This window comes from Pantherophis guttatus, chromosome 13, assembly GCF_059756535.1.
Source record: "Pantherophis guttatus breed Tessera chromosome 13, ASM5975653v1, whole genome shotgun sequence".
In the NCBI taxonomy this organism is placed as follows: Eukaryota; Metazoa; Chordata; class Lepidosauria; order Squamata; family Colubridae; genus Pantherophis; species Pantherophis guttatus.
This window is the reverse complement of record NC_142075.1, coordinates 3170682-3193107: the sequence shown is the minus strand read 5'-3', so window position 1 is coordinate 3193107 and position 22426 is coordinate 3170682. Positions and strand designations below refer to the sequence as shown.

Genomic DNA, 22426 nt, shown 5'->3' with positions numbered 1-22426 from the left:
ATTGCTGTGTCCTCTTGCTGCTGCTTTGAAATGTAGCTTGACGAAAGTCCTCGGAAGACTTCTGTCTCTGCTCTTTGGTTTGTCTGCAGCATCAGTTCCTGGAGGGGGGATTGATTGCACCCAGTATGTCCCCAGCTCCAGGTTCCGACTGCCCTGGACAAGCCCTGGCCATGTAAGGGAGCCCTCGTCTTTGCAGGCTCCTAAGGCCTAGCTGCCACCGCAGGCATGCCCATCAGGTGCCAAGAGCGCCAGGTTGATGTTCCTGAGCCTTCCTTGGCCTTCTGCCCCTGGGGAATGTTTCTGGTCTGTCCGGAGAGGCCTCCTCCGTGCCTCCAGGTTGACCTGCTTGAAGGTTTCCCTAGGGGCAGCTTGCAGTCCCTTGTCCTCTGCTTGGCTTTCATCCCCCTCCCACCTCAGGAGAGTTGCTTCGGACTTGAGGAACCCCTCAAGGAATCACCGTTCCTAGATCAGCTTCAAGCCTTTTTTTTATGCCTTCCAAAGGACAGCAACATCTGGTTTGAGTGTCTTCTCTCAGCTCGCCTGGAACTTGAGAAGATAAGAAAGTGTAAACTAGAAAGGTCTCAGCTGCAGCACCCAGGAGCCCTCCCCAAAAAACTCGACTGTGCAAGTTGCCTTCTGCTTCTTTTGCAGAAAATGTGTCTTTATTAACTTCTAATAGTTGCTCTTCTTTTCATTGATTTCATTTTTAGTGAACTTTTTTCAGTTACATAAAGCTGGGAGAAAGCAGGGCAAAACCCCTCTAACTCCTTTGCTGTAATTAAAATCAATGTCTCCCTGACCGAATTAAATCAGGAAGCAGACAGGATGCCTCTTTCCCATTTTGGTTTTTGGAGATCTGGTCCTGGCTGTTACCCTTAAGATGTCTGATGTTTTCTGAGTCTGGTTTTAGGGGAAAACATCTTCAGATTAGAGTTTTTTGAAGGCTCCGTGCCCTTAAGTGGAGACCGGAGTTTATTTATGGACTTTGCGATGTGATCCAAAGTGACATGTTTGAACATTGTGCCACAGCAGCTGCCAAAGAGCCCTCCTGGCGTGGCCTGTGGCTCCCCCTGATGGCAGTGAATTTTCACCCTGTCAGGAAGCGTTAGCGAGAACCTTTCCTCCTTCTCCCAGAGGCTGCCTGCGCATCCGTGCGAGCCGGTGGAAGGGACCTGCGGACGGTCATCCCGTGACAGCTCAGCCTTGTGAAGGACAGCCAGGATGTTGCTCTAAGGCGGCTGGTGGAAACGGGGCCGGCCTTCTTTTGTAGGCAGTCCCCCTTCCTCCTCCCCCAAACAAGCTTTGGTTCTGGCTTTGCTGCAAGGTGCTGTGGGATCAGTGGTGGGTGATTTAATCCAGGTCAGATTTGGGCTCCAGCCTCTCCAGATGATGGGCCTTAACCTTCACGCTCGAAGGTTATATAGTTTGTGTGGCTTTAATTTAGTGTACTGTATGAATACAATCGATTGGTAAGCTGTGGTTTATGCCATAGCTACGTCTGAGAGTTATTCAACAAACCATAGTTAATCAATCTATGCCTTTTACATTAGCTCATTTGAAGTTTCATCATTGGGGCAGGTGTGGTCTGGAGCTCTTGGCCATTTCTGACCTTCAGGAAGAAATTTTCTGGTTGGTGTCTTCTTGGACAATACACCCAAGTTGTCCTGTGTGCCGTGGAGACCTTGGAAAAGGAGGTGTGGGAACGTTGCAGAGAAAGGCAGCAAATCTATGGGAATTGTGGACAGACAGCATGTTAAAAAGCAGTAAGTCCCACTCGTTTCTTCATTCCTGAAAAAAATAGCATCATTCTTGATTCAGGGAGATGAGTTGTTCAGCTGTCCAAAGAAATTTCTCAGCAAAAGGTCAAAGCTGAGCTGCTCCAGGTAACCAGTTGCCATTACTGAAAGCTCCCTCAATAAACCACCCAGCCAGCCTGTTGGCACCTTCCGCGTTTTCTGGGAGGAGATTCAGACCAGCAAGATGGATTGAATCGCTTTCTCTGCTGCAGAAGAGAAGAACATGCCAGAATCCGGTGCTGGTGCAAAGGCTGGGCCGGGTTTTGTGCTCCTTTTGAGACCTTCAATAGCTTCCAAAAGCAACCAACTCTTGCGGCCCTTTTGTGTGGCGGAAAGGATTGGGGCAGGGGCAGGGGCCGAGCAGCAGAAGGGCCTCAGGACTCAGTCTGTGGAAGAGGGGCTTTGCACGGAGGCCCAAAAGAGCTTGGATTAGGTGGATGGCAGGAAAGCAGCTCCGGGAGGGGGCAGGCCTACCATGCAGACCTTGACTTTGTGGACCCACTTTACTTGGGAAGGGAAAGAAAGTGGCAGTGGGATTGGAGGGTAGGGTTTCTTTTTTTCTTTGCTTTTATTGCTGCCCTAAAGAGTAATGTAAAATAAACAGTAGTGAGATTCAAACGATTTAACAACCGGTTCTCTGCCCTAATGACTGGCTGGGTGGGCGTGGCTGGGTGGTCATGTGACTGTGTGGGCGTGCCCAACTCAATGTCATTCATCATACCCGGCCCCGCCTCCCGACCACTCGCCTCCAAGGCCTCAACAAGATACAATTTCCCTCTACTGAACATCCAAAATACACTATTTAATCCTATGTATATATGACATATGTGTACATGCACATTACACAGTATAGAGTGTGTATAGGCACACAAAAAGATACATTAGGTACTATATATATTATATGTGTATGTACACACACACACAGAGCTAAAACTATACACATTCAACCTCACACACCCAGAGTCCACTTTCTGTCATACATTTAACTATAACTTCTATACATTCAAACATTACACACGTTTTCAGATTTATTTCCCTAGCCTGCACATGACCATTAGAGCCAGGAGATGCCAGGGAAGCCTGGGCAACAAAGGGGGTGTCAGCCAGCGGCGGCAGAAGCGCATGGCTAGGGCCTACACAGCCTCCCTCCCCCTCACCTCAATGAAGCCGATGTCTTCGGTGTACTAACAGAAGCACTGGCAACATATATTGAGGCCATAGTTGCCATCCATGCCGGTTGGAGGAGACGTGGCTGTGAGAGGAAGAGAGACTGGGTGAACCAGACCCAGATGCTTCCTGGCTCCCCTCATCCCAGAAGCATCAACCTCGCACTCTCCCCTCTCTGCTAGCAGCCACCCCCTTCTCCCTCTCTCTCCCTGCTGCCAGGCGATCCTGTATTCCCTGCCGCTGCCGTTCCAGAGGGTGGGGGGCAGCTGGGTGGCCAGGCGACTCCCACAATCTGACCGGGAGGGCAAGCGGGTGGGAGACGGGCAATCTGGGTGGCTGCAACCTTGCAGCCCCTGGCTGGCAGGGGTTGGCGAGGCGAGCCTGGGCCTGTGGGGCACGCCTGGCTTTTAAGTTCCCAGTTTCTTTCTAAAACTGCCCAGAAAGAGGGGAAGAAGGCCCCCACCTGGCCCCATTGTCCCTGTACATGACAGCAATTTACCAGGCAAGTGGCGAAGGCAGGCAAGTGGGGAAGGAGCCGGAGAGCAGCTGGGGTGAAGGCAGGCAAGGAAGGCAGGCAGGCAGGCAGGCTGAAAAATGGTCCGAAAAACGGGCTGAAAATGAGCCAAAAAATGAGCAAGGCAAGCAAGCAAGCAGCCAAAGCAAGCAAGGCAAAAAAAGGAGTGGCTGTGAGAGGGGCGGGCGCGCGGGACGGCAGGGCAATGAGGGGTGGACGGGAGGGGCAGCCACTGGTGGGATTAGTCGGTTCGCCGAACTGCACAGAATTTTAACAACCAGTTCACGTGAACTGGTCCGAACCAGCTGAATCCCACCTCTGAAAATAACTTTCTCTCAGCCGAAAGGCTCATTTGGGTGTCCCCAAAATTGCTATGACTTACAATCAGTTGCAGTGCTAGAAGGTTGCCTGCGTTGGGCAGGTGGATTAAGACAGTTGATGGCTAGCAAAGACGTGTTCCTGTAGGGTTTTCTGCCAATATGCCAGCTGGAAGGCCTGACCCTTTTCTCGTAGAAAGAGCTACAAGAGAGTAGCCAGTAAATAGAGCCCTCCAAATTTTAGCTATTTCAAGACCAAGTGAAATAAGTAGGAAAACTGGAGAGCCTAACTCAGGAAGACAAGTATGATGTCAAAGACATCCCTGAAATTTGGAGGAAAGACACTCGTGATGGACACGCAGTCCAGAAGGCTATAATTTATTTAAAAGGAATGGGAGCAACAGAGAGGGAGGGAGCACTGCAGTTGACATAAATAGAAATCTAGGAACTGGAGCGTAGAAATCCAGCTGAAACAGCTTGCGGTGGAACAGAAGAGGAGAGAAACCAAGTGAAAGCCTTGAGGAAGTTTCTTGTAGACCCTCCTGAGGCCTTTTTGGGTGCGAAGATCTGGCTTTCAAACAGGCGGGTAGTAATGGGGAATTGCAGGTACGCAATGCCAGCTGGGAATCCATCTCTGCCCAAAGACGGGTTCAACAAGAACCTGTCCTTCCTTGATGACCAGTTGGACGAAAGCACCAGGAGTTGCTATTCTGGACTGAATTCCCATCCACAGGCTGAAGGGACTGGTCCCTTGGTAGGAAAATTACCGCTGAATTCATGATGTCCAGAGGAGGAGGAAATGAACGTGTCCATGCAGGAATGAATGAATACTGTATTATAGTCAGTCAACAGTGCAGGAAAAGGGACGGATGAAGGAAGGAAGGAAAGGAAGGAAGGAAGGAAGGAAGGAAGGAAGGAAGGAAGGAAGGAGAATTATAAACATCCAAGGAATGGGTATAAGAGAATGTACTTAATTCATTATTTTTATTTTTTTTTATTAAAAATATTACACTATCCAATATCTGAAGCTCTTGGGCAAAAATATATTAACTGAGCAAAAATATGTACAATATAATCAAAGCAGATACAAAATAAACTAGGTAGCAGCAAGATAGGCATTCAAAAACTAAAACTATATGAATACAACACAATTGAAAGCCAATTTGAAAGCCTGGGAAATAGAAATGTATTTATTATTAAATGCTGCATTCAATTTAAATTGAAACTCTACAGCCCTACGTGTTAAAGGTGCTGATTGCAGAATTGTTCCTGGCAATCTTTGAGAATTGGGGAGGGTAGGATATATCACCCCCTCTTCGGAAAACTAGAAAAAGGGGTCCCAGGAACTGAGCCTGGTCTCTGTACCGGGGAGGCTGTTGAATTGAGGATTAAGGGCAGGCTTTGAATTGCTTCAATTGGTGTTTACAATTAACAGGGGCCACTTTTCTGAAGGGGGGTGATATATCCTGCCCTCCACAATTCTCATTGCCAGGAACAATTCTGCAATCAACACCCTTAACATGTAGGGCTGTGGAGTTTCAATTTAAATTGAATGGACATTTAATAAATAATTCATATCTTCTATTTCCCAGGTTTTCAAATTGGCTTTCAGTTGTTGTTGTTTTTTTTCTTATAGTTTTAGTTTTTGACTGCCTGTCTTCGGCCTTAAGCACTTCTTCTAGACTAACCTTAGCTTCTTAGGTAATAGCAGTATTTATGTAGCAGACCAAGGCCGGGCTACAGAGATGGGTTATTCGATCTCAGTGAAGACTTCATTGGAGTCTTTGTGGTATTCTTTATCCAACAGTGAGAGATGGGCTAGATGATACTCCTCTTAGATGAACTGGGCGTTGGCTGAGTGACCATCTGGAAAGCTTGCTCATTCATGGCTCTGCCTTAGAGGGGAAAGTCGCAGGGGGCACCATAACGCCCTGAGTTGTGCAGTTCAACGTTTGAACAATAACTCGGGGAATTGTAATGACACTTCTCAAATTGACAATCACAAAGCTGGGAAGATTGCTTAATGCTTTTTCATTTATTGATTTTATTGACTGCCATATATATGCTGCCTACTCAACTGACTAGAGGTGAGAGAGAATTCAAAAACGGCTAGGCAAGCTTGAGCAGTGAGCTGAAACAAATTGGATGGAATCTAATCAAAAGAAATATAAAGTTGGGTGGGAGAAATGGAAGGCAAAAAAGTATGAGACGAACTCGTTTGGCAGTGATCCTTATGAAAAGGACCGGGGCTTCCTTCCTGACCACGATTTAAACATGAGCCGCCACAGTAACGGAACATAGAATAACAGAATTGGAAGGAACCTTGAAGGTCTTCTAGTCCAACCTCCTCCTGTTCCATTCCAGGCAAACGGCTGTCCAGCCTTTTCTTGAAAACCTCCAGTATTGGAGCACCTGATCTGGAGGCAACTTCCATCCCACTGGCTAATTGTTCTCGCTATCAGGAAATTTCTCCTTCGTTCTAAGGTTGCTTCTCTCCTTGATTAGTTTCCATCCACTGCTTCTTGTCCTGCCTTCAGGTGCTCTGGAGAATAGGTCTTCTTTGTGGCACGCCCTCAAATATTGGAACTATTTGGAAAATATTGGTGTGTCCGGCAAATGCTGAGGACGTCATAGAGGGAGTCTGAGCATTACAGAAAATACTTTGGAGTTCAGAGGAGGAGAAAAATAAAGGGAAAAAAGAGTCAGACTAACTCCCCTATAATTATGCTAGATATAAACTGAGCTGGAAAATTACTTGGACAAGCTTTCAAGAGTCTGCTACAGTACCTTACTCCCAATAAAGAACTTTCCATAAACCCAAATAGTTCTTGTTTCATGAGTTTTCCTACTTCAAAGGGCTGGATCCCAGTCTTGGGATTCCACTCTCAAAAGCGAAACACACCCTTGGGATGCATTAACAAGAGTCCAAATCATGGAAACAAATTCTTCCCCTTTACTTTGGCTCCGTTAGACACCCCCCCCTTGGAGTCCTGTGTCCAATTCCAGGCACCAGTTTTCAAAAAGGACAATGACAGGTAGATGTAAGTTGATGTAAAGGAGATAATGAAGGACGTGGAATTGAGCACTCGGAAGGAAAGAATCGGCATAGGTTACCCTTCAAAAACTAAGGGGAGACATATCAAATAAGACAGGGGTCCCACCACCTCCGGGCCTTGAGCCGTTCGAAACCGAGCTGTGGAAGTGGTGGGCGAGCACACACACACATCCCCATTTGCATGAACAGTGGGTGGGCACATGCTCCTTTTGCACAGGCAGCGGGTGTGCTTGCCTGCCCTTCGCACAAATGGGGCTTCGCACGCACTTGCCCGCCATGCATGAACCACCCCACCTTCCCCCCGTCAGTCTGCAAAGCTGGAAAGATTGGGGAACTCTGAAATAAGAAGTAGTCATACAGAAGAAGGAGTGACTTTTCCCCTTTAACATAAAGGAGAGACCCAGAACCAATGAGTAAGAAACTGCAAGGAAGTAAGTTTAGGTTAATCACCAGGAGGAACATCTTGACTCGAAGCTGTTGACATCTAAAACAGGCTGTCGAGTTGTGGGTTCTCCAGAGAGGTTTTCAGACAGAAGCTCTTGAGTCACTTGTGGCCCCATGCAGGCCCCAGGCCTCGTGAGGGCAAGTTTGAAGCCCCCCCAAATCATAACCCTGAGGAACCATCCACTGCCAGCCCAGAGTGAGTCCAGGAACACAGGCAGAGATGCTGCTACTCTGCAGGGAGGAAGGTAATGCACACACAGACTCCTCTGATCCCACAAAAAAGGTCTCTCAGCCAGTGATGTCTGGGGCAGGACCCTTAGTGGCCATCAGAGACTCACAAAGGACAACAGCCCCAGCCCTGCCCAGGAGCCATGGCCAGTCATACAGCGCACTGGTGTTTTTCCTCTTATGGCACTTGGTTCTCCACCAGAAACCACACACCTCGCTTGCATGTTCTGTTGGCTTCAGATTAAGCTGGATCATAAAAATAATCTTCCACCTCCTCTTTCTGCATTGGTGGTTTGACCATAAGCTTGTATAATACCATGGCTTAGGGCCAGGGTATTTACGAGACCGCCTTCTGCTACCGATAACCTCCCACCGTCCAATACGCTCTCACAGAGAGGGCCTCCTCAGGGTGCCGTCGGTCAAGCAATGTCGGCTGGCGGCCCCCAGAGGGAGAGCCTTCTCTGTGGGAGCACCCGCCCTCTGGAACGAGCTACCTCCCGGAATACAGCTGATTCCGGATCTCCGCACTTTCCGTAAGGCCCTGAAGACGTTTTTATTTCAGCAAGCCGGCCTGGCCTGAATAGGTTTTATGGGTTAGTTTTTTAACTGTATAGCTAGGGGTTTTAAATTGGGGCGACCGTTTAATTTAATTTATTTTTAATTATTTTAACTTTTATATTCTATGTTATTTTAATTCTCGGCTGTTCACCTCCCTGAGTCCCTTCGGGGAGAAGGGCGGGATATTAATTAATTAATTAATTAAATAAATAAATAAATAAATAAATAAATAAATAAATAAATAAATAATCATATTAAAGGATTGTCCATGAAGCTTAATTGATATTATTTGGTCACTGACTACACTGTGCCCATGTACTGTCCTTACTGTATCCTTCTTATGAAAGCAATGCTGTTCCTTCAGTAGAAGTAAATATTAGTAATTACTAAGTAGCATCCTAGGATGAGTGGTAAGTGGGACTGATGTGGGAAAGGCTTCTCACCAAAGACCTGCACAAGAGCTCTGAGCAGAGCAAAGCAAGGCTACGGCCTTTAAGACATGAAAGCAATTTAAAGCACTACAAGCAGCAGGTCAACTCAATCAATTTAGGAATGATTCAACCGTTTTATAGGCTCTGCACTGTCACTCTCCGATCCCCAGGCCAGAGGGCAAAGCTGGGTTAGGGCCAGTCTCAACTGGGGTGGGGGTGGGGCAGATATTCCAAAGGGTAGGTGCAGTGGGTGCCATTCGATGACATTTCTTGGTGGGACTCGCAACGTGCCTTCCTGCCCCACCTATGGGATGCATAGATCTAACTGGGAAGAAGAGGTTCTTCAAATGACGTGGCAACATGCCACCTAGGACTTTATTGGGCATCACCAGCATCGTGAATTGAACCTGAAAGCAAACTGGTAACCAGGAAACCTTGGGAAGCCGAGGGGTAACAGGCACAGGTTTAGTTGTGCACATAACTGCCTGTGCTGCTGAAGTTTGCACCAACGGACGCTTCCAAGTGCTCTTCAAAGGCAGCTCCATGTGGAGCATATTACAGCATTCTATACGGGGGAGAGGGGGAGTGTGACCAGAGCATGTGAGACTGAGCGGGGTGTGTGTGCCTGATCCAGGAATGGGTGCAACTGACGCACCATTCAAAGCTGTGTAAAGACCCTCCTCACCTTGATTGCCTAGGAGTCTGCATCAGTGGTGGGTTGCTACCGGTTCGCACCGGATCGGGCAAACCTGTAGTCAAACCTGTAGCAGCGGCGGCAGGAGGCTCCGCCCACTCATCTGGACGCTTCTGTGCAGAAGTGCCACGCACATGTGCACGAGCAAACCAGTAGCAATGGGATTTGGAACTCGCTCCTGGTCTGCATGTTCTGGTGTCCCAGTTCTTTTGGCTTTCTTTCTTTTGACCATATCTGAAGAACTGTTGTTCTTAGCCTCCTTTGCTCATTTTGCATGAATTCTCCTTTGGTGATCTGGTGCTCTGTTCTCGAATGAGTGTCTCCCTCAAGGTGTTCACAGGTTAATCTCATTCTGATCTTCTCTAGAATATTCATAGGTGCAACGCAGTCTCTCTATGGATTACTGAGGCTTCCCTCTGATATTGCCTGTTGCTTCCAAGTGTGATGACTCCCCCAGATGCTTCACATTATCTCTCCAGATGTCAGCTGAGAGGAAGATGAACCAGTTCCAGGCATGTCTAGAGGGGAGTTGGTCAATGGCTCCAAGCAGCCGTCTGAGAGGGATTTGGCTCAAACACAGCTGCAGCAGGACAACCCTGAGGCTCCATGCAGCTGGAACCAGTCAGTGTTGAGGAAGAGGAACTGCCTGCTGTTCCAAGAACACGTAGGGCAGAGAAAAGGCAGGAGCAGAGAAGGTCAGCCAGATTACTTGTGAGGAGAAAACCTCGCCCTTCTTGATGGGGTGCACCAGAAACTGGCTTTTTAGCACAGCAGAAAGAGGGAAGTGATGCTGGGAACAAACTGTTCATTTCCTAGCTGTGTGTTTTCTATTCGTTATTTATTTATTTATTTATTATTTATTTATTTATTTATTTATTTATTTATTTATTTATTTATTTATTTATTTTATTTTATTTTATTTTATTTTATTTTATTATATTTCTATACCGCCCTTCTCCTGCGGGACTATGATTCTTGCCTTGCGTTGGATTGACACCATGCCTTGACTTATATTGTGCCTTGTGAACTCTTTTCTTGCCTTGTGAACTCTCTTGTAGTGTGGATTTTATTTTGTCTGGTGGGCTTACTTTGACTGGGAAATTTTCAAGTGCCTTATGGACTCATTGGCCATTGCTCTGTGGACTAGCATTGGTCTGCTTGTGGCCAGACATAATTAGGACAGTTCTGGGTTTTTGGTGAAGGGAATTGCTGGGGAATATGTCTGTGTGTGCAGGACAGCACACCAAGCTTAATTCAGAGCCGAGCTTGGCCCTGGCAAATGGCTTGTGTACAATAAATCCCATACTACCAATCCCATCTATCAGTGTAGTTCAACCTTCTTGAACTTCCTTGTTCTCAGAGGCCTGTGACTGTGTGTGCTTCAAAACATGGCAATGTGCAATTTCATGGACTGGCCAGGAGTGGAAGTGATGCCCACCGTCCTTTCTCTCCTTCGAAAGATAGATCGCAGGAGGCTGGCAAAGGGCTCATCCTGATTGCTGCAAAGTAAAGACATCCCATTGCCAAGGACATGTCTCCATCGAATGGCCTCCGACGTGTTGCTGGGCCACTGCTGAGGCCGGCCAAAGTTCGTCTCAGGTCTTCAGGTACGAAAGAGTGCTGAAGCACAAGACTTCTCCCATGCAGGGAGTCTGGGTTCATGCACCTTTGGAGGCCAGCAACCTCCAGGTGATTCAGCAGCCCTAGGCCCAAGACTGGGCTCTGTGCCTCCATGTGCCACTTTTCTGCTGAGTCTGCCAGGGAGAGCCAACCACAGCAGAGTCAGATTTCTTCTTGTTTTTTGAGGTTCTGAATGGGGAATGTAGATGCAGAATGTAGATGTAGATTTTTTAGTCCCTTTGGGACTAAAAAAAGAAGGACCTCCAGGATTCACTTGGCAGCTCTCCTCCTCTCTTGCACACAAAGGCAGCAAGGGATTATCCACCTGCTTCTTCCAAGAGCTTCCCACCTTTCTCTGGGCTGATCTGGGGCATTCTTGGTTGTGAGCGGTCCAGAGTTTGGTACAAGATGGGCAGCTGTATAAATGTTTGAACTAATTAAAGATATTCTGGACAAGATGCTTAGCCAGGGGTTCATGCTAGGTCATGCTAGATGCGGGGAATGGCTGGTCATGAAAGGAGGGGGGGATCGTGGCCCTGGGGGCCCTTAAGGATGTCCCCGTAAGGGAGAGCAGACCATCAGGGTGTGTGGCTAAGGCACAGGGACTATGACTGTATTTATTGTTATCTATTAGATAATAAATTAAATATTCTTAGCAGTATTTATCACATCCTTCTCAAGGATGGGAAGAGACCCACTGACCTGAGCCCACAGTGGCATCTGAGCCAGGGGGCCTTTGCTTTGCTCACATGTCATTGTCGGTAAAAGGAGCCATGGGCGGCATGGCAGGGGAAGAGGTGGTAGGAAATGCGGCTATCCTGATCAGGCAGCACAAATCATGATTTCTACCATCCCAAGAAAGTAATGTACCTTTTGCATTATGCTTGAGCTGGGAAACTGTCTTTTAAGCAGTTTTTATTCCTAAACGCTTTCATGCCAAGTCAAAAAAGCAAAGGCAATGGGGCAACCATTACTTACAAGAAGAGAAAAGGGTTAGGGAGGAAGGGGTGATTGTCCCAGCTTGCAAGGAGTCATGGTGTCCAGGCATTTCCCCAGGAAAGTTCGGTTCCTGGAACCAAAAACATTGCCCCAGTGTGTGTCTCCTCTGGGTCTCAGTGTGACCTTAGCAACCTCGGAAGCCCCCACATCAAGGGAGCCAGGTAGGCCAGAGGCATCTCCGTTATGTCCAATAGCACTTCACACACCCAGGCTGACTCCAGATGAAGCCTGGAGCAGAATCGGGCCCTTCTCTAGGGCACTTGCCTATCCGTTCCCTCTTTATATAAGTGACCATTGAGATGAGTTCTTTCCTTCCTTCCGGAGAGTCAAGCAGGGAAACCCGGATCTGGTGGCTCTCTGGTTTTTCTCTCCACTTGCGCCGTTTTCATTTCCCAACTTGAGCTCAGCCAGCCTGCTTCAATGGCTAACCGGTCACCCGCTGGGTTGGCTGGTGCTCTGCCGCCTCTGCTCTTTCCAAGAAAAAGAATCCGCCAAGAACAGGCTCCGAGTTGGGAAATCAGATCGCTTGAGACCTCGTGCCAAGCCTTCCATGAAGGATGACGGTGCCTCCCAGCCAGAGTCCCAGCCTTGGAGAGAGGGGCACAAGGGCTCGGAGGAAGTTGCTAATGCCACTAACAATGGCAGAGCTGCTGCCCCACAGCAAAGACATGCCTCCCACCTCTGACTGTATTAGAGGAAAGGATGTCACTTTATCCTAGACAGATGTAATTGAGTCAGACACCTGCCTCTGGAGCAAAGAAGAAAATGGAATTTTCCTATCGCAAATAGAACTTCTAATCTCTTCTAATTGCTCAATGCAGCATTTCTCCGGGAAGAGAAAAGTTGAGGCAATTGGAAGGTTTGCTAAGACTTGAATTATTGGATGAGACACTCTCCCTGGGCTTCCTTCCTTCCTCCTTCCCTCCCTCCCTCCCTCCCTCCCTCCAGTACCCTGGGGTAGATTCCACCTGGCAATAGAGACTTAAATTGCTTTCAATTAGCCAAGTTCTTTTTTCCTTAGCTCATTTGTCCTGAGTTGAGATCCCTCCTTCCCCCAGTGGCAGAGTAAAGACCCTTGCAGGGTCCGTTACCCTCTACAAGGTAGGCATAAAATTGGAGTTGAGAAGCTTTGCCCTCTCAGTATCGCCCATTATCAATTGATTCCTTTCTCCCACAACTGCTTTGACTGTCCTTTCCTGTCTATAATATCCCAAGAATTCTTGTTAAAAAGGCACGTTCTAAAACATTCACAAATGCCCGAAGAAAGTGATTTTGAGGTGAGGAGGACTTCCCTGTGTCCTTGTCTAACAGATTCTTGGACTGTTGACTCCCTCCCCCGTTGTCCTCTCCCTTTCACCGTTTTGGGCTCTTTTTTAAAGAATTGCTTTAGCACCACAGAATGGAGCTCCTTCATTCCTTTGTACATAATCTGGAGCTGGTGAAGGATCTGACAATGAAACCATTTACTCTGAGTGGTGCTAACTTCACTGGACTGTGAAACCTCCAGCATGATTAGGGTGAGGAGCAACATGGGAAAAACCATTCAAAATAGATGAGTATTGCAACTGCTCGTCTCAGGGGGAAGATGTATTAAGCCTGCTCTTTCCTGGATGGATCTGACCAGGAGAAGGAGGGCTGGTTCTAGTAGACAGCAAAGTGGAAAAGCAGGGGCTGTTCAGAGTCACGCTTGAGAGGGTAAATTCCTATGCGTGCGAATGGCACTCATCCACAAAAGTGCCCGTAACAGCACATTCTACGCTTTCCTTTGCAAGACAAAGAACAGCTTAAAGATGGTTTCAGTGACAGTTTTAAATCAGTGCAGAGACTCAGAAGGACTCAGCCTGGGTGGGTATTGCAGATTGCCCTGCTGGTTGGGATGGGCCGGGAGAAGGAGTGAAAAAGAGATCACAAAACTCTGCACAAAAGGCCTTGTAGCTCACAATCTCACCAGCCTACTTGGTTGCGGAGGCTGCCAGCCATGATGCTTTCTTTAGATGGTATGGGAAGGATCTGGCGAGGAGGAGGAGGCATTTTTTTCTTTTATGGAGTCGCCCAGCTTTTAGAAAGGTTTCTGTGCAGGCAGCTTACATCATTGCATTTAGGTTAAACCAAATCAACATAAAGGTTCCCCCTGGACAGAGGAGCTGCAGGGCGGACTGCTTCGGTCCTCACCCGTCCAGGGCACCAGGGGAGGCACCCAGCTGCATCCAGACCAGTGGTGGGTTGCTACCGGTTCACCCCGGTAGCGGCTGCGGCAGAAGGCTCCGCCCACCCGCCAGGCACTTCTGCACATGTGCAGAAGCCTCACGTGCATGTGTGAGCGTGCATGCGCCCACAAGCGAACTGGGAGCGACAGGTTTTGAAACCTGCCTGTGATCCAGACCTTTTCTGGGGTTTCAGCAATAATGTCCCAGGTGTATGTGTGCTGCTCCTCTCCCCTCCCGCCCCCCAAAGCTTGTGTTTGTGTCACTGCTGCATCCTTTGTTGCCAGCCATTTTATTCTCTTGGGACTTCATTCTTGGGGCTATTAGCTTGTCTTTTCCTCACGGGAGAACTGAAGCTGAGGGAGGAGAGGAGGAGCTGATTATACCCGCCAGCTGCCGGAAGGGAAGGGCTTCATGGGCAGCTGGACCATGGGACACCCCCCCACCCCCCACCCCCACCCCAGCCTGCTGAAGAATCCCCCTTGCTGGCTGGTTGACAAGGAGCCTTCAGTAAGCAAAAAGTGGGGAGTGGAGGTTTCCAGCTGTAGGCAGAAAGCCTTAGAAAGGCCTCTGGGGGCGGGGCTTCAGAAGGAAAGCCGCCTTTGTCCTAATGGGCAACTCCCAATGCTTGGGGTTTATGTCAGAAGCTCAGCAGGAGGCCAGAGCGGGTGTGGGTGTGTTTGTGCTGTGTGTGTCTAGAGATCGCAAGTCTGCAGGCCAAGTTGGCCTGACATACCCAACGTCTTCTAATATTGAAGACATTGTCTAGAGAGTTTGCTACCAAGCCTGGCCAGGAGAAGCAAAGGAAGATGGTTGGGAAGAAAAGGCTGCCAGGCCCTGATGCTCTTTTGACCCTCTGTTCCTTCCACTGGGCGATGGGTTCTGGGAAAGGAGGGACTGGCATTGGGGCTCCCCTGGCAGTTGGAGATTCGTCCAGTCACCCCGACAGGGGCTTGCTTGACTCTGTGAGGTGGGCAGCATCCAGGAAGGGTCATGGTGGAGTAAAAGAGGTACCATTGGATCTCAAACAGGCTGCAGGTTCTGCCTGGCTCGGAGAAAGGAGGACAGGGAGCAGCCAGCACCACACCCAAAGTACAGGGGATAGAATGGCCTCTGCTCACCTGCCCATCTTACAATTAGGGGCTTGAGAGAATGAAGGTACAGCAAAAGGAGAAGAGTAAAGCTCTTTGAAGACGGGCTTCAATCTGAAACATGCTGTTAATTTTCCTTGAAAACCTGACATCTCAGGCCACGGAGCTCACAGATTTCATCTAGCAGTTCTTAAATAAAGCTCACCTCCTCAGCTGGTCAAGTGGCTAATCCGCCATGGCCCTTTTGAGCAAAAGGCGGCATCGGGCCTCTCTCAGCAGGACATGGTGGAGATGCCTTTGAGATTCTCTCTCTACTTTTTAACTCCATCACTGAGTCAGAAGTTGCTGATCTCAGGCAATCTCAACAATCACGGTGGTTTTAACACACTACAATTGTTAATTGATTGATGAGATACTTACAATCCACCCCATTTATAACCTGCATCTGAATATCCCCCCTCCCCCCTCCCACTCAACCTAATTGAAATCCTTGTCCATCAGCTCAGCCACTCTGGGCTCACAAAAACTCTCTTTTAATAACATTCATTAGCTGGAAAAGGTGCTCCCAGTGAAAACATTGACCTATTTGCCCAGAAATATTTCTCTTGAAACAGATGTTCCTCTTGTTTCTCTTCGCTTAGATCTCCATTTCCCCCAGAAACCCCAGACAGTCAGACCTGAAGCCATAGGAATTATGGGCAAAGCTTTTTTTCTCTCCAGGAAAGAGAAGAGGGGAAGGGAGGGACTCCTGGTGCCCACCTGCCAAGTGGCGGATCTTACCAGGTGGCTGTGTATCAGATTTGGACCCTGTCTGACATTCGGACTGGCAGGGAGGCTGCAATATAGTGAATGCCACAAGACTGGTTTTTTTTCAATTGTTCCCAGTTTCCTCTTTGTCCTTGCCAAGTGTTTACCGCTTCTGGTAACTTCGGTTCTGGTGCATAGAATTTGCTATGAATCCCCCCCACCCCCCCCCAGCCATTTTTCATAAGTGGAGGGGAGGGTTCTTGGATTCACCATTGAAGTAATTCTTTTAGGCAGTAAGGATGTTATCCAAATCCCAAAGAAACCCAGGTCAGCACTGAGCCAGAGGCCTCAGGCAACTTGTCTTGCCAACAAAGGTGAAGTTCTCCCTTCCCCTTCTCTTTTCAACTTGGGGGGTGGAAGAAGGGCGTCCAGCCTGGGTTAATCCTGGTGTTCAGCCCACAGGCGGAGACAGGCAGGGGCTTCCCGGTCCCACTTTTCATAGAGCTGAGCTTGATAGGTGCCGCTGCGTCCCCAGAAGCCCCTCAGCACAGGCCATCTGGAGGCTGCAGTTGTGTATGTTGAGGGCTCTTCTTTCAAAAATGCATCGTGGAGAATTCCGCTGTGCTCAGTTCATTATGAATATTTGAATGGTGCTAAGTGGTTTGTTCTGACACAAGCATGTCTCATACTTGTTCTTAATTGTGGCTCATTAAGGCATGTTTGATGTGAAGAATGTTTTGATGTGAAGAGGAGAAAACAGATGGCTCCTCTTGCAGAGGCCTGGATGGAAGCACAGAAGACAGATCATCTCGAATTGCTTCATCTGGCTGGAAATTTCCCTTCCCTTCCCCTTCCCCTTCCCTCCCTCTAACCTTTTAAAATTGCATTCTTCCATCACTCGTTTGTTATTAAAAGATCCTGTCCTACCTGTTGGTACTAGTCCTACCTCACTGGGCTTTACTTGCTCAGTTTTAGGGAGCCTGCAAGCAGAGAGTGATGGGCTAGGCTTTTGCCCAACCAGGTTTGCCCAAAAGTGTAGGAGAAGAGGGAAAGTTTGGCTTCTACACCACTGGTTTAGCTGCAGATGATGGTTGCAGAGCCAACTCCTAACAGTTTTAAAGAGATAAGAGCCTAACTCAGGACTTAAGGAAGAAGTGTTTCTCCTCCATAAATCCTTTTCCAGAAGGATTATATAAATATGTGGCTGAAGATTCTGTAATGGAGGAGATTAAAGTGTCACTTTCAGCAAAGGGTAGAGCAGTTCCGTCTTGCAGATGTCGGGTTAGACTGCAGCCTGTGATTACAGTCAAGAAGCCGGTCTCATCCCATTCTCCTTTGAATTTCTGATTGGGTGTGGAATGAAATAAAAACCACACAAACACCATCCCTGTCCTAATGTCCCTTTTTATTCATATCCATTTTATGTATTCATAAGATGGGTGTCCCACTTGATAGCCATTGCCTACAAGTGACGGCACAAGACAAAGGGTCTCCTAGGCAGCAGAGAACTTTTAATCTCAGCTTTTCAGATTGGTTTTTCTTTCTCATAACCTTTTTCTTTTTAGTTACTATCTTTGCTCTTAGAGATTCACTTGGATTAAGCAGGAGTTGCTCATACACACAACAGAAGGGGGAAATCAGCATTCTTGGTTTGAATTAAATAGAAATCAAAAGGAGGCTTGGCTTTGCTTGTTAACTTTGGAGCTGTAAATATCCTGGGATGTCCTGAGAGTATTTAAAAGGCAGACAAGACACAGAGATTATGGATGCCGAGGCCAGGCGTTCTGGATCTGGCATGGCTCCCATCAGCTGCTGAAATCTCTGCAAAGCTGGGTTTGCTCTGTGCTGCCTGGCTCTCTTTGGGGCTCAGTGCCTGGCAAGGCTGCCACAGTTGGGTCAGGAGGGTGGGTCTGGCAGACCTGGGTGGGAGGCAGGGAGAGCGGCTTCCACAGAGGGAGATCCCCCCCCTGCTGTCTTAGTTGGCAGAAGTGTATGAAATACCTCAGTAACACCAACCAGCATCTATTTTATTTATTTATTTATTATTTAAATTTTTATATCGCCCTTCTCCTGAGGGATCTCATTATTTTATGTTTTAATTTTTACAGAGGTCAGTTGTACTCAAAAATATTAATGCAATTCCCCTTGCCAATAAGGCCATCAAGCGACATTTTATTCAGTCTATATGAAAAAGGAAACTTGGACAATCCGAGGGTCCGTTGGCTGCAGAAAATTCTGCAGAGGGTCTTTCAACCTTGCAATGGAAAGAAGAGCTTCCCCATCCTGCAGCAGGACTTCTTTCCGAGTTCTTCCTGAGTTCTAAGGCTGTCGGAGCCTCCCCAGGTTTTCATGCCAGAGGACTTCGGTACCTCCAGGGGAAAGGTTCTGGGCAAGCTCGGGAATGCAAGATCTTGGGTCTGCCCCATCTGCCCCACTCATTCAGGTTGTCATGTATTCCATCTCGCCTTCACTTGGTGGCTTACCTGACTGAATATGGAGGACCTTACTGTTAAATTCTTTGCTGTGTTCAGGTTGTCACCTCTACCAGCCAGGGCTGGCAGGCCAATTAGGATGCTTCCACCCTTGTGATTAATGGATCCGGTTGGTTTCCAGGAGGCAGTTGGAGATTTTCTCAGTGAAGAGGCAGGCTCTGTGATCTCTGGACAGAGATAATAAAAGTGCTGGACATGATTGACCCCCAGCAATCTCGTTTGGGGCACCAGACCCCTTCAGGTCAAAGTTCAAGCCTGGGCATGGGACATAAACTGCCACTCTTAGGAGACTGCATTGGGAACTGAAGGGGGGAAATGCAGCCTCTAAGGCCTTACGATGCCTCTCGGCAGCTTTCAGTACTGTTGTCCATGGACTTTAGAACTGCCTCCATGGTCCTGCTCCTTCCTGAGAGAGCAGGCCCAGTCAGTAGGACTTCAATAGGTGCAGGTGGACTGTTCCATTCTTTCTCCTAGGCTCTTTAACATTTATATGAAACCATCTTATGATTCTTGATGAATGTATTTTATTTTTCTTTATGTACACTGAGAGCAAATGCACCAAAGACAAATTCCTTGTGTGTCCAATCACGCTTGGCCAATAAAGAATTCTATTCTATTCTATTCTATTCTATTCTATTCTATTCTATTCTATTCTATTCTATTCTATTCTATTCTATTCTATTCTACTCTACTCTACTCTACTCTACTCTACTCTACTCTACTCTACTCTACTCTACTCTACTCTATTCTATTTCTATTGAGAGAAATTATAGTATCTGTAGATTCAGGATAATACATCATAAATACATGGATGGTACCCAATTGTGTACTCCACTCGGGGCAGAAATCTAGTAAACTTCTAACCAGGTATCTGAAGGCTGTGGAGGACTAAATGAATCAAGTTAAAACTGATCCCTAGTGAGATCCAACCTAGAACTAAGGAGAAATGTATGACAGTGAAAACAATTTATCAGTGCATCAGGTTCCAAAAGTTGCAGGTGCTTCATCATTGGAAGTTTTCAAGAAGAGACTGGACAGTCTAAAATGGCAGAGGGTCTCCTGCTTGAGCAGAGGCTTGGAACAGAAGACCTCCAACTCGAATATTCTATGTCTCACCTGGTGCCTTAATCACTAGGCCACACGGGTTCTTTATCTAGAGTTGGGAGTATGCAAATCATGTACAAGAAATAAAAAACAAGAAATTCTTGTTAAATTAGGCAGATGATGATCAATCCATGTAAGTAAGTTTCTTCCAAAGCTTTTCTTGGGGGAATGGAGTGACTGCAAGTTAAAGGCACTAATTTTGGTGATCTAAAGGGGATCAACCAGGATGTTTGATCGCTCCCCTAATGTTTAACCTTTATATAAATAAAAGGAAATGCCATTTGAGGTGGTTTTCAAGAAAGATTGAACAGCCACTTGTCCAAGATAGTATGTAGACTTTTGTCTTGGCCAGGACCCCGTCTATCCCCGTGATTCTGATTCTTTGGATGCAGACGCAGACTCTTCTACGCTGCAGCTGTGAGCTCAGCAGAAAATGCAGCACAAAACTACTTTCATTGTGTTCTCCCTTGGATCAAATTTTGCTCATACGTATTTGATTTCTGTTGCTGCTGCTTCTGCCACTGTTACCCCACTGTAGAACTGGGATTGACGGGGGAGATACGCCAAAGTACAAAAATTAGATTATTATTCTTTCATATATTTTTACATGACTTCCTACACCAAACCATTATGAAACTATAAAATACAAAATTGCACATGAAAGGAAAATGAAAGCGGAAGCCGACCACCATCCCACATGTATAAAGATGGAGGTCTTCCGCAGACACAAGGGCTTTTTTCAACAACTTGTAAAAGAGGACTTGTCCAGCCCCCTCCCTCCTGCCCCCTGTGAGCAGCCTCAGGCGAGGTGACCCTGAGGACTGACCAGCTCTAGGACAACCACGGTGATCCATCAGTATCAGGGTCCTCAGGTATAGAGACTCTGCTGGGGGTGGGAGGGACAAAGGCGCCAGCAGAAAAGGCCATCCAGGCAGCCAATAACATCCTACTGATGCACTGATATAATGTCCCTGATAAGGCTTCCTTTAAAATAGTTATTTAAATTAAAAACGTCTTTCCCTTTTCAAAGTAGTCTGTTCAGAAGGTATTGTCTGTTTTTGTTGTTGTTGTTTGTCCTCCAGTCAGTCTCTACTCTTGGCAACTGCCTGGCCTTCTCCCTGCAGTTTTCTTGGCAAGTTTTACCTGCATCCTAGGCCTGGGAGACCCTCCCCAGCTGAGGGACTCCCAGTTGGTCTTGTGCCGAGGCAGGACTAGAACTTAGGGTCTCCCGGTTTTTAGTTAACACTAAAGAAAGCAATTCTGTCCTAATCTTTAGTTTGCCTTTTGGATCCTTCTGGATCCTTTCCTTTGAATCCTCTTTCTGGAGCATCAGAAAACGCATTTGCTCCATTGTCCATTTCCTTTGAGGATGGTTGCCCCCTAACCGCTCTCTTCTCCCCCCACCTCTTCTGCCTTCTCTGTGGCTCTGGCCTCCCTTGGCTCCCTCCCAGAATACCGCCTCCTTTCTTGATCAGGGTGGTGGTGGTGGAGCTGGGGCGGGGCAGCCGCCAGCCGTGATGGGACTTGCTTGGCATTCACCTTCTGCTGCTGCGGCTACCTTCAAATTCGGTTGCATCTGCTAGATTTCTGGACCTGCGTTGAGTCAGATCTTTTGTTGACAATCTCTAATTCTAGATGCCCCAAAGCCATGGCATTTCAGATCAAATGAAATGAAATCAAATGAAATGAAATCAAATCAAAGCTTTATTACGATCCTAGAGCAGCATTTATTTGCATTTGTCTCCACTGAAGTTCATTAATGTTTTGATCTTCCCAGTTGTTTCAATCTTGGGCAGGGCTTCCCAGGGCTCAGCTTCCTTTCCCACTGCTGGTTTGTGTATGATTCCCATGGAGGTCCCAGCTCTGAGCTGAAATGACCCTCTCAGCAGGTCTGAGGAGCAGTTCGGCATCCTCAGGTTCCCCCCACCCAGAGCATTTATTTAAACCAAAGGGAAAAACCCCCGAGCCCCCTGTTTCTGCCCTGCTGCCTGAAGTCCAGCGGTTTCCATGGATCCTGGCTCCGGAAGGAGGAAGAGGAGGGAGACACAGTTTAAGCCATTGGGCGGTCCGGAGATTTTCTGCTCACAAAGGAGTCCTGGAAAAGTGGAGACAAGGATGTTGCTGCCCTTGAGAAATGCCTGGTTCTTTTTCCGCTGACAATGCAGCGAGGCTCTTAGGGAGGGTGAGGCCCAGTGAGCGAGACTCAGGCTGATGTGGGGTAGGACTCTGCAAAGGCTGAGCTGCACCTTCTGTGCTGAGTTTTCTGGCTGGGCAGCCAGAAGCCGGGGTGGCAGTTGAGAGCCATCAACCAGAGAGGCTGGAGGATGGTGACAAGGGAACCTTAATGCCATAGGGGCCTAGCAGCATTTGTTGGCTCATTAATCTTTCTGCAACTGACCATCAGGGTGGGCTGATTCCCAGAGAGGAAGTTTAGAGCTTTCAGTCCCAAGGCAGGAAGAGAGACTGTGGTGGAAAGTAGTCTGGATTCCCAGGAGGGAGGGAGGGGCTGCATAGATAGTTTGTGCGGGAGAAAAAGGATGAAGAAAGCTTCTCCCTAATAGTTCCCAGATATTGTGTTTAATGGGGCAAGGAGTCTGCTTCAGTTTGGCAAAATTTCTGTCTGTAGATGAGGAACATGAAAGGAACTGTTGTGGCTCCGTTGCCTGAGCCTGGGCTATTGACAGATGCAGACTCTGAGAGTGAGGGAGAGGAGTTGGCAAGGCCTCCCTCTCCAGGACCCTCCTCTCTGGCAATGCCTCCGGAGGACACCGAAGGCCAAACGACAGGCTCAGAGCCAAGCACGTCCCCGCAGCCACAGGTGGACAGCGATGAAGAAGATAAGTGCTGGCTGGACCCGCGACAGAGGCGCAGGGAGAAGCGTGCACAGCAGAAGGGAAGGCGTGCCAGAGATTAGCTGAGTCACTGGACCACACCCCACAGGGTATAAATGTGGGTGTGGTGGCCG

General features: G+C 47.8%; 1 protein-coding gene across 17 annotated transcripts in view; it reads left to right on the top strand.

The window, feature by feature from the left end:
* Nucleotides 1–22426, top strand: part of FRMD5 (FERM domain containing 5) — a 105556-nt gene that overhangs the window by 46404 nt on the left and 36726 nt on the right. The window contains exon 1 of one of the 17 annotated variants that reach the window (XM_087877884.1): nt 10669–10811. The exons of the other annotated variants lie outside the window; for them this stretch is intronic. The gene's annotated coding sequence lies outside the window, so the exon portion shown is untranslated. Of the gene's footprint in view, nt 1–10668; nt 10812–22426 lie in introns of those variants that run through there. 17 annotated transcript variants of the gene reach the window in all.